This window comes from Epargyreus clarus, unplaced genomic scaffold (assembly GCF_041222505.1).
Source record: "Epargyreus clarus isolate Ecla_fem2 unplaced genomic scaffold, WU_Ecla_fem_2.2 ptg000034l, whole genome shotgun sequence".
Classification (NCBI taxonomy): domain Eukaryota; kingdom Metazoa; phylum Arthropoda; class Insecta; order Lepidoptera; family Hesperiidae; genus Epargyreus; species Epargyreus clarus.
The window spans coordinates 4,996,018-5,011,074 of record NW_027332239.1 but is presented as its reverse complement, the minus strand read 5'-3'; the positions used below and the strand labels follow the sequence as shown (position 1 = coordinate 5,011,074).

The 15,057-nt window shown below is 36.5% G+C and overlaps 1 protein-coding gene across 4 annotated transcripts in view; it reads right to left on the bottom strand.

Annotated features, from left to right (window-relative positions):
- Window positions 1-14,827, bottom strand: part of LOC140756006 (uncharacterized) — a 115,707-nt gene extending 100,880 nt beyond the window's left edge. For 3 of the 4 annotated variants that reach the window (XM_073091395.1, XM_073091398.1, XM_073091397.1), the window contains exon 1: window positions 14,612-14,827. The gene's annotated coding sequence lies outside the window, so the exon portion shown is untranslated. The remainder of the gene's footprint in view (window positions 1-14,611) is intronic. The other variant, XM_073091396.1, reaches the window with a different exon arrangement.
- Window positions 14,828-15,057: the final 230 nt, after the last annotated feature.

The window sequence follows — 15,057 nt, the reverse complement described above, 5'->3', positions numbered from 1 at the left end:
GTTAAAGGAGAATATATCTTTGTAATATACTGTTTCTTTTCCAATAATATTTTTTACCTATAGACTAGAATCTTAGACCAATATTATCACAGAATTGAGACATTTTAACATGAAACGGGTCGATACGTGGTTTTAAGTTCTTTACTTTGATGTGTGAAGATAATTTAATTAAGATAATGTGTAAGTTTGTCGTGGCGTGGTGCCTAAAAAGGAACCAACTATAATGAATCGAATATTGGTATAAAATAAATTAAAACCGTGTATTTCCTAACACAGTTTTAATTTCCTTCCATATCCATTACTTATTAAAATACACCAACATTTATTTGTCTACATTATATTATTATTATTCTTAGTTTTCAGGCTATAATAAATTTACTTCTTGAATCCTTCACAATAGCATGTTCAAAATAATTATTACGAGTATATCCTACTGAATAGATATAAACACGTTGTAAACTATTAGTCATTGTTGATTGTTATTCTATAATTCAGACTTATAAAGTTCATTACAGTTGTAATGGATGGTGTGGTAAGGGAGACAGACTTTTCCGAGGCGTTCCCAGCTTAGTCCTCAGGGGTAGTGGCGCATCTGTGGCCGACCTCAGGTAGGAATATCTAATCCTATCTGGGGTTGATTACAGATGTCCATGGGCGGCAGTAGCAACTTACTATCAGGTGGACTGCATGCTCGTCTGCTACTCCTATATTATAAAAAAAAATTGAACTTATTTGAAACATTAAACTTAAACACTATCATTAACAATTAACCATCATAGTCTGTTGTTAACTAAATTTGGCTTATAACTCGTTATTACAAAAAACTTCTAACACGAAATTGTAATATAGTCTACAACAATCGTGTATTTTTCAATTACATAATTTTGATATATAAACATGATTATATTAAAGAGATAAAAATGCCTTAATAAATCCACGTAAGTGCCTCTAAAGCTTATCGTAACATTAAACCTAAACATTATCGTCAACCATTAAACATCATAATCTGTTGTCACCTAAATTTGGCTTATAAGGCGTTGTTACAAAGAGCTTCTAGCAATAAATTAGAATATTTTGGTCTATACACTAATCATGTATTGTTTATTCAGTAACATACTCGTAATTTTCACTTATAAACATTGTAATAATACTTATAAGTCAAAATTATGTAAGGAGATTTCAGAATAAAACTTACAAAATCTAAGTAGGTTTAGTCCGCGTAAAATTGCTATAGTCCACTCTGAATATATAGAAATGAATCGCGTCGCCATAGTAAATTGTATGACTACACCTGCTCGCAACAACTTCAGAGTGGACTAACAGTTTGGCGCAGACTATACCTATAAAGATACAGCAATATTAAACGTCAACATTGTCGTCAACTATTAAACATCATAATCTGTTATCACCTAAATTTGGCTTATAAGACGTTGCTACAAAGGGCTTCTAAGACGAAATTACAATATGATCTACAATAATCGTGTATTGTTCAGTTTCGGATAACGAGGTCGCATTAATTCCTGTATACGTGACAATTGTATGTTTGTATGTACAAATGTAATCTTAACAACCATAATATGTTATTATAATGTGTAATACTCATGTTTATAGTATGTGTAATTACTGCTTTGTACAGAAAACAATAATGCACTACAAAATTATATTTAGACTACGTACTCTAGGATTAAATAAATTCTGACTTTAATATTTCCTAAAAATAACAAATGACTTTTAATAATGTACTGACATACAATTTTAAAAGCCACATTTGTTTATAATAAACATAACACATAACTTTAACTTATTTATTTACTTTATTTTAAATGTTTGCTTTGATACGATAATCTACGGAATATTTGAATAAATATGACTTCTATAGTGCATAATCAATATATGTACGAGTTATGCATTCAAATTTTTCCATCGCCAAGTAAAACTGGTTCAAATAAAAAGTAGCCCTCTTATACTTCAAAAAATACTGGAATCCAGCATAAAAACTTAATCTCTTGTTTTTTCTCTTTAGTTCGAAATAAATTTATATTAAAAGTATTTTTTTTAACTGATTTCTAATTAGTATTCTTTGGTATTATCGGAAACACCTGATTTGATGTGTATTCCATCGGGGTGTCTAAAAAATAAATGGCCCGCCATGTTGATGCAACAGCTATATTATATTCAGGATTACTCAGTAAGGTAATCATGATTCATTATGGTAATCGTGCATTGTCATCCAAACCAAACTTGTATGCAAAATTTCAACTCAATCAGCGGAAAATGGGTCACATTGAACTTGCAAGATTTCACTTTTACACACAAACGAACTAACAGAGCAACTGGATTATAATATGGGATGTATATCACACTAAAATCCCCCGGGTGGCCGTCCTCGGCGTTAGTAGAGAACTCCGTAATCTCAGACGGAACATAACCGGAGTCCTCCAAACGCGATGCCACTAACAGTAAAGCTAGCGATTTACACTTCTTCCGCGCATCTGGTGTTTACAACGATGCGACTAGATATACCGCTGCCATTCCCGGGGTCGCGTGCTGGACGGTTCGAGTTCTCACTCCGGCCGCCCGCAACCCCAGAAGCCCCTTTTAGTCGCCTCTCACGTCATACAGAGGATACTGTAGCCGTACTCTATTCCCAGGACCACAACACTTTACCTAGATATTATGATTTTTCTATGCAACAATTTATTTGTACCTACAGTATAAAATTTATTATCAAACCGATTTACGGTATGGTGCTTTTAGTTAAAAATAAATGGCCGAGCTCTATTTATTACGTTAACAGTTTTAAACTATTCGAAAGCGTTCCACCCAAATTGTGAGTCTCTATTAAACGTTAGTTCAGCAATTTTATTAGACCGGGATTTTTCTATGAAAACAAAATAGCTTTTCGAGTTTGATTAACAATTTCAATATAAAACTCAATGTACACATACGAGTAAAGTTAACATTTTTGATTACCTGACTTGAAACGAGATATTTTTGTATGATTTTCATACATGCTATAGTTTTATTAAAAAGGAAAAAAGGTTTTATTTTCACAAAATCAGTATTTAACACGAGTTTGGTTTGTTACGCCAACTAACGCTATCACAGAATATATATATATATATATATATATATATATATATATATATATATATATATATATATATATATAATATATATTATATATTATATATAAAGGCACAGAGCCTTTATCAGTGTCTTTTTCATTATTTGTCTGCGACTCCATATTATAATATAATGTAGGTTTGTAGGCGTAGGTTGGTCGGGCGAGGAGAATAAAAAGTAAACGTACGTAATAAACAATGTTCTATTCTGTGAAATCACAATAGTTTAACAAAAGGAATACACACAAAATCACTGACACTCCACCGAACACGTAATGCACTCGCGCAACACACTCTCGATTATTTGCCGCCGAACCATTTCTATTTTCGCGCGCTCTGTGCACTAGCGCCCGGAGTTGCGTCAGAGCGGGTAAAACCATAGTGACCTCGTTCTACCCACTCTATGATTTATGGAAGCGCCGTCACGGCCGGACTGACATTCGCACGTCCTCGTGCGACTGCTCCCGCTCTGGATGATCTGGAAAGAAATGTACAACTGGATTGGTACGCTCGCCCATTCTGACACATAACTAAAACTAGTGTAGCCCAATGACAATATCTCAACCCCTGTCCATAGTCCCCACACACTACATACTGGACCGGACAACTTTTCTTGAGCGTCCCTCCGACTAGCCATCATCTCCTATGATGACGTAGACCGGACAACTCATCAGCGTCCCTTCGACCAGTACCAACTTATCATGACACATGAACACATGAATAGTGAGTTGGACCGGAACTTCGACTTATATAAGCCAGTCCCTTAGACCACACACCAGTTATGTCAAACACATGTACCCAAGTCTGATTTGGAACATCGACCCGCATGAGCCAGTCCCATCATCAGTTACACTACACAATGCATGTTTTGTAATTCGTGACCGCTGTTCTCCACAATTTGATGATACTACAATGAATATGGACAGGACTCGAGTCTTACACTATACATGGTAAATAAAAACTATAATTTAATTTACAACTTACTATTCATCACCTTCGGAGGCAGAGAGGGTTTCAGAACCGGCAGTCAAAGTGCGTGAACTATGTGTCGATAGTGTATCGCTAGTATTATCATCATCATTATCATTCGGTGAAGCCCCCTCAACCTCATGATCGTGGACTGTCGCCGTCTCGGCCTCCTCAGAGTCACCGATTAAAGAAGTAGCTACCTCAAGTAAGCCTTCATAGCCCCCAGGTACTGCACGCAAGTTTTCATGAGCGTACTTATAGACGCGATTAGATCCGTCAATATGCCTCAACTCGTACCTATCATTATCTAAAACGCAAGAAATAATAAATGGCCCTCTGAATTTTTTTTGCAATTTAGTCTGATTACGCTCACTACATTTGATAAAGACGAAATCACCTTTAGAGAAAGGCTTTATGGTTGCCCTACCGCGATTAAAGCGATCTACTTCCGATGTAGCTGCTTTCGCAATATTTTCAGAAACAATGCTTCGAATTGCGTTCAAATCCTGACGACGCTCTGGTTCTGTATGAGGTGATAAAGACGACATGCCTAACGACTGGGCACGTATGCCAAACATCAGTTCAGTAGGTGTATATCCCGTTATTCTAGACTTAGTACTATTCAAGGCTAATTGGACTTCAGGAAGTTCATCACGCCACACCTTGTTTGGATCACTTTCTACTATTGTCAGTAAGCTTTTTAAGGTTCGCATCACTCGTTCCACCTGGCCATTAGCCCTACTAGAACCAGTTGCTATAAGATGAAGTTCGATTCCATGATCATTACAGAAGTGTTTGAAATCTGTACTTATGTAACACCTTCCTTGATCGGCAACAATACGCTTCGGAGCGCCGAAAAGACAAACAGCTTTCTTTAGGGATTTTATTGCACTAACTGAATCTAGTGAAGTCGTGTATTCTAGGAGCACATATTTAGTGAAAGAGTCAATAATGACCGAAGCATATTCTTTCCGATCACTTTTCCCACTCAATTTACCTGTGATGTCGATGTGGACAGTATGCCAGGGTGTAGCTACTTTTGGGATTGGGTGGAGCTGTATTTGTTGAGCTCCTGAGCATCCTTTTGATGCTTTGCAAACTATACAGGAGTCCACAAACATACGTACGTGTTTAGCCATTTGTGGAAACCAGTACTGTTCATATAACTTGTCTAAAGTCTTGTCAGCACCAAGATGTTTGATCTCCGTATGAACATGATTAATCAGTGTCCATATAAGGGTCCTCGGCACTACTGGGAGCCAGAAACTGGTTTTGTTGCGCTCAATCTTCCTATATAGTACACCCTTCCGAACATCGTAAGTGTGGGCAATTGCTTCTGGGAGTTCTTTATTATTATGTTTACGGACAAGATCTTGTATTTCGCTATCACGTTTCTGCTCTACTGTCAGCCACCCCTGGTGTAATTCTACGAAATTGACGACTTTCCTACAAGTAGGTGTATCGCATGTATTCGATTGTGATGAACCAGATTTTAAGTTGGACACAGGATTTCTAGACAAGTAATCGGCATGTTCCATGCTATTCCCTTGTTTATGAACTATGTCGAAGTCGTAAGCTTGGAGAAAGGCCCACCATCTATGAACGCGAGGAGTTAGATCAGTTTTTGATTTTGATGCCTTTAATGAATTGCAATCGGTGAAAACAGTAAAGTGCTGCCCATATAAATAATGACGAAAATTTTCTACAGCCCGTACGACTGCTAGGGTCTCTAATTCGTAGGAGTGATATCGTGATTCCGTGTCGGTAGTTCGTCTACTAAAGTAGGATACGACGTGAGGTATATTATTTTTTCTCTGAATTAGTATCGCCCCATAACCCTCAGAGCTTGCGTCGGTGTGAAGTTCTATTGGGGAGTTACGATCAAAAATAATTAAAACAGGCTCGGAAGTAAGTATTTTAACGATCTTTTTATGAATTTCACTGTGTACGTCTGTCCACTTTATCGGACCGTGTAACTTGGTCAACGGATACAGGGGTCCTACTATACGCGTAAAATTTGGTATAAAGCGTCTAAAGTAAGATGCGAGGCCCAAAAATTGCCTAACATGAGTAGCGGTTTTAGGAACTGGGGCATTAACTAAAGCTTGCACTTTATTCGGGTTGGGTGTTACTTCTCCTGCTCTTATAACATAACCCAGGTAGTCTACTTCGTTTTTCATAAACTTGCACTTTTTAATGTTGAACGAAAAACCGGCATCGGAAAGTGCCTTTAGTGTTAAATCTAGACGTTCTAAACCTACATCGATACTATCTGAATAGCACAAAACATCGTCCATATATGCTAGCGCTACGTGGTCTTTTAAGCGTCCAAGAGCCTTATTAATGCAGCGTTGGTAAACGGACGCGGCGTTCCTCAATCCAAATGGCATCGCTGTGTACTCATACTGACCATCAGGAGTAACAAACGCCGTCCGTGCTATACTATCTGGATCAACTATGATTTGGTGGTAACCTGAAGCCATATCTAATGATGAAAAATAATGGGCACCATTAAGACGATCTATCTGTTCATCAATCCTCGGCAATGGGTAATGTTCAGGACGAGTGTTAGCATTAAGCTCCCTGTAGTCTACGCACATTCTCTCAGTATTGTCCTTCTTTTTTACTAACAAAATTGGACTCGCAAATGGTGAGTTACTTTCTCGGATAACACCGGCTTTTATTAGAGATTCAACTTTTTCATTAACTATTTCCTTTTCTACAGGGGACAACCTGTAGGGGCGTCTTTGCACTGTTTTATTAGGGTCAATTAGATCTATACGCAATACACCAGTTGTTACACGCCGCGTAGGTATACCATCAATAAAAAAGTCACTATATTTTTGTAATATTTTGATTAAGGCCATCTTATTACTACCTTCTAAATCAGTATTAATAGCATTAAAATCAAAATGTTCCGATATATTAGTCGCATTAACTTCAACACGCTGAGAGAATGTAACCCGATCGTTATCGATTTGTACGTGAACGTTATTGTCTAATAAGTCCCTGCCTATGATTACCGACTCCGCGATGGCATCATCGGGTACTATGTGAAATAATAATGACAACGAGATGCCCTGTATAGTAATTGAGGATAAAACTTGAGAAACACATTTTATATTTCCGTTACCAATTCCCGATAGATATACTAAATTACTTTGTGCAGCACCCGGAAACTTCGTGGCAAGGCTACTTATTACTAACGAGCAAGCAGATCCACTATCAAAAAGAAAAGAAACGGGCTCATCAGATGATGTTATTAAGGTGCTTTTAGTCCCGGTGCGCCGACACATGTGAACTTCTTTAACAGTTGCTGCTCCTTGGCCTCCCTTCCGGTCAGGACACGCAGAAGCCAGGTGTCCTAGTTGTCCGCATACAAAACAGGTGATTTGCCTAACTTTGTCGAAGGCTCTTGATGACGAAGTTGTTGCCTTTTCTCCGACAGTGGATTGCTCTCGTCGTTTTCGACAGTCAACCGCTCTATGTCCAGCCGTGCCGCAATTATGGCATGTTCCCGTAAAGCGCGTTTCACTGTGGCGAGCTCTTTTAACGTCGGTATCATGACTGTCACTAACATCATATCTCCGCTTTAGTGAAATACCACTCAAGATTCGAAAAAGCTGTAATCTTGTAGCAACATTATGAGACTGGAGTTCACGACGAATCATCTGGTCTTTTTGACACAACACTGACGTCACAAATCCAGTCATGATGTCTTCATCCATCTCTAAACGAGGTATACGTTCTATGGTGCTCCACAGGCGCATCGCGGCCTCACATATAGTTTTCTTAGGACCTATGTTAAAACGCATAACTTCATCGAAATAATCTTGCGATAACATAGGTTTTGCAAATTTTGCTATCAACATTTCCTTTATTTGATCCCATGTTATCTTTGAAGTTTGCAACTTAGTTAAACAAGTGGCAGCACGCCCTTTGAGAGCGTGAGTAAGTGACAAAAGCAAATCGGCACCTTGTAACTTTCGATTATGGATGATGATTTCCGATATTTTACACCAACCTTCTATGTCCGCGTCAACGTCGTCGGGATCGAACTGAATTAATTGAATTGACGTATTATTCAAGTTATGTGGCTGTGATGTCGCTAGTAATCGAGACAATAAGGATTCCATATGCAACAATAAGTTTGGTACCGGTGGAGGTGTAGATGCAGTTGCTAAGTTTTCGCTGTTGCAATTATTCTCCTCCAAATTTGGCCCTCCGAATCCCACTTCTGATAAAGGCACAGAGCCTTTATCAGTGTCTTTTTCATTATTTGTCTGCGACTCCATATTATAATATAATGTAGGTTTGTAGGCGTAGGTTGGTCGGGCGAGGAGAATAAAAAGTAAACGTACGTAATAAACAATGTTCTATTCTGTGAAATCACAATAGTTTAACAAAAGGAATACACACAAAATCACTGACACTCCACCGAACACGTAATGCACTCGCGCAACACACTCTCGATTATTTGCCGCCGAACCATTTCTATTTTCGCGCGCTCTGTGCACTAGCGCCCGGAGTTGCGTCAGAGCGGGTAAAACCATAGTGACCTCGTTCTACCCACTCTATGATTTATGGAAGCGCCGTCATATATATATAATATATAATATATATCCTATATTATATATATATAGGAGTAGCAGACGAGCATGCAGTCTACCTGATGATAAGTGGTCACTGGGGCCCATGGATAACCGTAAGCTACTCCAGATAGGATCACATATTCCTACATGAGGTCGGTTGCTGATTCGTTGCTACCCCTGAGGACTAGGTTGGAACGCCTTGGAAAAGTACGTCTCCCTTACCACACCCTTCAAACCGGAACACAGTAGCGCCTAACACTGCTGTTATTAGGTAGAAATGGGTGTGGCGGAGGTGCCGCCGGAGTCAAACCACAAAGGGTTCTACCACCTTCAGTTAAAGATAGCCAAATGATATTAGCTATTACATTAGATTATAACATAAGTATTATAGGTTTGTCATTTCCAGCGTTAAACTAGTAACGATATCAAAATATTATTATACTTTATGTGATTAAATCCTTTTCCATCTCCAATCCCACAAATTTCCGTAAATTCAACAACAACAACGTTCAAGATTTTCTTTCATAATACGCAAAGAATTCGATATAATGGGAAAATTTGCTTCGCAGTGAATTGCTCTCAAAACAAAGACTCAACAATTTGACAAGCCGAATTCTGCCAATCCTAGGAGCACACACAAAAGATACTCACAATTCTGGAGATAAACCAATTAAGGTAAAAATTGGAGTACGTATTCAAGTGGAATGGGGTCACGGGTGAGAACAATGCTGTTCCTCAGGGAACCCGGTTTTTTCATTAAAATTGAGTGACGTATCAGATGACGCGGTTCATGTTTGTTACCTTTGTACGGGAATTTGAGGTAACGGGATTTTTTGAAATAAGAATATTCTTAGCGGTATGTCGCTTGAGATTGTTTTGCGAAATTTGTTTTCTTAAGGTTATCACCTTAATATTCAAAGTTGAGTAAGACACGTCTGCTACACCTACCTTGCCTTATGGCAATAAAAAGCGTCTCTGAATTTTGGTTTTATTAGTGTAATGCTCTACGAAATATGAAGCATTCTAACTTGGATCTCCAGTAACATAATGTAAATGATGCTTTATGTACCTGCAGCCCAACTGATAATAAATGGTCACTTCCTTATACACATATAGGTACATACATCTGAGACCAGGTAGAATTAAATTCCTACTCCATATAAGCTTCAGATACGTTTTTACTATTTAGATCTAAGACACTGTATTCAAACGCCAAGAATACCAGTATAACAGCGTTTGAAACTGTTTCTATAAGCCAAAAATGCTTATAGATTTAAAACCTTTAACGTATTTACATAACGTAAATAAATTACACCAACATTTCGAAAGCAATAAAAATACACCATTCGCCTTTAACCTTTCAGGCAATTGCATAAAATAATCAAAAGCCGTTATAATTAATGGCTAATTGAATCAGTATCAAATTGCACGCTCGTTAGCTGTAAAAATCTCGTGAGCTGCAATAGCCTATTACGATTCGCATGCCTCGTAAGGCAATTATCGTTGAGCCTAGTGGAAAGTGGTGGTTAACATGCTCGGTGCCCCTATAGCTTAGTAGTGGTATATCAAAAACAAATAAAATTGGTTATGTTATTTTTTTATCTGAATACGGAAGGTAATATTTTTTGAGTAGTCGTATATGCGTATTTTTTTTTTATAATATAGGAGTAGCAGACGAGCATGCCGTCCACCTGATGGTAAGTGGCTACTGCCGCCCATGGACATCTGTAATCAACTCCAGATAGGATTAGATATTACTACCTGAGGTCGGCCACAGACGCGCCGCTACCCCTGAGGACTAAGCTGGAACGCCTCGTAAAAGTATGTCTCCCTTACCACACCCTTCAAACCGAAACACAGCAGCGCCTAACGCTGCTGTTATTAGGCAGAAATAGGTGTGGCGGTGGTGCCGCCGGAGTCGAACCACAAAGGGTTCTACTACCTTCAAATGGTATTTATGTATGTATCTCTCATTCTTTAACATGCTATGTAGCCTGAATGGCTTGACCGATGTTAATATAAGAGGTGTCGTTGGATTCGTCTAAATTATTATTTTTTAAGTAGACTGAGTTTTCGTGTCTAGTTTCACTTATATCTACCATGCTGTGTCTATTCTACCAAGTACTAAGTATGTATCAGTTATCGTCACTTACAGACAAGCAAAAAATCACATGAGATATCTATACATTGTCGGCTTCGTAAGAAAAGGCCTTGATTTTTATATCTTTTGATCAAAGTGTTGCAATACTTTGGGAAAAAACATTCCACTCCACCTTGAACATGTAAGTAGGACAGTACAAATTAAATTATGAAAAATGTGTCAATATTAAGTGTCAATCGCCTTTAAATATTGTGTTATAATCTCTTTTTAAGACCTGACCAGAAGAATAGTGCTAACAGCACTGCGGTAAAACATAAAAGTATGTATATAGGGTTCAGTATGAAAGTTATATTTCAAAGCTTTTGGATAAAAGTAGAAGAATTTGGGTCAGTGTGATCACTTATGTAGCAAAGCTCATTCCAATTTCAGTCTTTTCAGGCAGACGTATATAATAAATTAGGGTTTAATTATGTTTTAATTTTCGTGTACGTGACATACCACAGATCTGTATTTGTATTGTTTAGATACAGGTCTGTGTGACACACCTACACAACATAATGATACTACTATAAAATTAAACATACCTATTTAGTTAAGTAGTGATAGCCTAGTGGTTAAGAAAGTTGGCTTCACGATCAACTGGTCCAAGGTTCAAATCCCAGCACGCACCTATGATTTCTCAAAATTTTGTGCGTATTACAAATTAATTGTCACTTGCTATACAGTGAAACAAACCTGCACATCTGAGAGATGTTATAAAAAAAAAGGTTTCAAAGAAGTCTACCAACACGCACTTGGCCAGCGCGGTGGACTATGGCCTAATCCTTCTTATTCTGAGAGGAGACCCGTGCCCAGCAGTGGGACGATAATGGGTCGATGATGATTTAGTTAAGCGCAGCTGCGTTCCGATTTTCCCTTTAAATACACTTAATTTCATTTCTTATAGTATAGAAGCAAATTTTTTATAGGTCAAAATGAAAGAAATACTATAAAACATGAACTACTTAAATAAATCTTGCGATTACCGCTTGCCCCTATGAATTTCTAAGCGGAACGGTGGTTGCATAATATATGAACTAAAACAGCTACGCGAGTATTTGTTTTTTTTTTCACGAACCCAATTGTGAATATGAAACTGTATTTGATTAGAGGATAATATAATATTTAACCCTATTTAGAACCAAACTACTTCTTTCATAATTATACGTTTTTTAGAGTTCCGTACACAAAAGGTAAAAACGCAACTCTCTGACTAAGTCACTGCTGTCAGAGGGCTCTATCTCTTAAAGCGTACTAGATAGACACTTTCTTTTTTACGGAATAAATATAATTCATAAAGTGAGGACCGTTATAACAAAAAAATACTGAAAATAAAATTAAAAGAACTTGAAAATAAATATTCAACAACAAGAATTCATTTATCGCTTCATCAAATGAACCGTAATATGATAAATAATTGTAAAGATAAAAAATAAATGAAAATATGTTGGTACGGAACCCTCCGTTCTCGCTTGACTCGCACTTGGCCGATTGTTTTTATCTATAATATAGAAATATCGAATGGACATTCGGCCCACCTGATTATACATGGTCACCGCCGCCTACGGTCATCTTCACCTGACTGATCCTACCCGTGATCGGTCACAGATGCGTACATCTGAGAACTAAGTTGAAATATTCATAGAAGTGTTTCTTTATCCGCGTAAATCAGAAACAGCAGTTTAATACTTATAGTTGTAATAAGGCAGACATAAGTGTGGATCGTTGCTTCTAAGTGGAACCACGAAAAGTTAATAAATATAGTGCGTATCCTTAATTGCAAGATAATTTCTTAAGCTTTTCTAACTATTTATTAGTTCATCATTATTTAGTTTGTCCCATTGTTGAGGAAAAGTCTTTACTCATTGGAAAGGGCCCACTAAAGCCCCACTTGACAAATACCGGTTGGTAAACTTATCTGTCCTTTGAGAGCATTCAAGAGATCTCAATGCATTAGTATTGTATTTTAAACAAATGTTATCTTATTTTCTTTAGTTGAGTAGTGAAGTTCATTTAAAAAAATATACTGAATAATATCGAGGGATTCAAATTTGTCAATACATAAATCTATCAATGAATCATAATACGATTATATCATGTAATAAATTAATTAATTTAAAAAACAATGAAAAACTTTGTGAAATGAAGAAAAGATATTAAGTTTTTTCTGTCTTGTATGTAGGAGGTTACGTCTATGCCCCTATGACATTTAGGCCTCACAATTAGGAAACAAAAAATCTGTTCAATACATCAAGTAAGAGCTCATAATATGTTATTATTTTTAATTATTTCGAGACTATTCCAGATTGGTTGCAGGATTTACCTGATTGCGGAAGGTAATGTATTTCGAGTGTGTATGTATCTATGTATGCATATATCATTCTATGGTATGCTCTGTAACACAAATTCATAGACAAATTTTATCATATGTTGTGTCGTTGGATTCGTTTCAATCGTGTGCATAGGTTATATTTTAAAGAAATCGGTGTTTCTATTTAGAAACCCCGATTTATATTTCCTATATAGGAATTGGATTTAATAAAATCCAATTCTTGGAATCCTAGGAATTTAATTCTAATTCTAGGAATTCTAGAAATTCTATTCTAGGACTTGGATTTTATTTCAAAGTATTACTTAATAATTTGAATTAAAATATTATTTAATACTTTGAAATTAAACCCAATTCCTAAATAGAAGTAACATTAAAATGAATAACCATTTATATTTTAAAAGCATTATATTCCGCGTCGGTTCTCCCACTTTTAAACTTAGACTTCATTACAAAATTAAAACCATTACAACGATAAAAGCACTTCTCGTTAAAACTTTATTTATTTAAAAGCTTTTCTTAAATTTCGCTTTCTATATTTATAATTACATAAAGGTACAATATACAAATACAAATACACTCACACTCTTACACACACACGGACAAGACGCCCAGACCCGGAACAAATATCTAATTCACCTACCTAAAATCGAACCTAGGACCTGTTTAGAAGACCGAAATGATGGGTCTACCATTGCTATTAACATTGTGTTGTATTTTACGAAATTCCAAAAATCTGAAGACGAAAGACGAAACGACAAGCGTTTTACGTCACTGAGTATTTGATACCATTTGGAATTGTTCTCCCCATTTAAAGGGACTAAGAGGATTCCCATTGGAACTGTTATCTTAATCATTTGTTGGAAATACTATGGTCGGACCCTTGCAGCATTGTAAAATAAATTGTGTAGTAGAAAAAAATATGATAAGCAATTTGAAACTTTTAAGAGTATAAAAATATAATGATAAAAATTATAAAGAATAATGTTGATAAATTTTAAAAATTAATTACCTTAAAAATACTCATTGTCATTAAAAATACAAAGTTAAGTCCATTTTTTTTGACGCAATCTAAACTTGCGTTGTTAACTCTATTATGCATATATAAAAATGCATTAAAGTATGATAAATATATTTACAAGAGCATAATATATTTTTTTTATTTGTAAATTTTGATTCTATTACCTATTTAGTATACGAATAAAATATACATTATTATTTGCAGGTGAATAAAAAAGTTAACCGTTTTAAGTTTCTATGCCATTAAACTCAGAACAATGCTTTGAAAAAATCATCCTATTCCAGTCCGTTGGACATACTCGCAATTACGGACATCAGAAAGGTATTTTTCTGTTAACAGCTAACTAAAACCGCTCGAGGTGGGATCGCATGACGTTATCTTAACAGACCATTACACTGAAACGTTTAACGTCTACCGTTGGGTAAACCGAAATACCTTTACTTTAAATGTTTGCGGCGAACACTTTATAGGCACAATAAAATCCTAGCAAAACAATCACGTTTTAAAACAAAAAAATAAATTAAATCACATTTTAAACACAGCACAGTCACTTTATAGTCAGCTCTCGGACTACACCGTATCGTAATCGTACGCCGCTACTACGAATCGTAGCGTCGTAGCGTGTCTACAACGCGACCGTCCTGCTACGAAGCCGCGGCGGCACTGGCTACGAGCAGGCTACAATCCGCGGCTACAGTTTAGATTATTACTCGTAGCACAGATTCCACAATCAATAGATTTATACGTTTTACGCTAAAATTATTGTTATTTGGGGTTTGGAATGGAATTATTGTTACAGAATTCAGATATTATTTGAATATAACATCATTTTCATTATATCATCGTTTGCTATGAAGCTCTTCAACATACCATACACATTT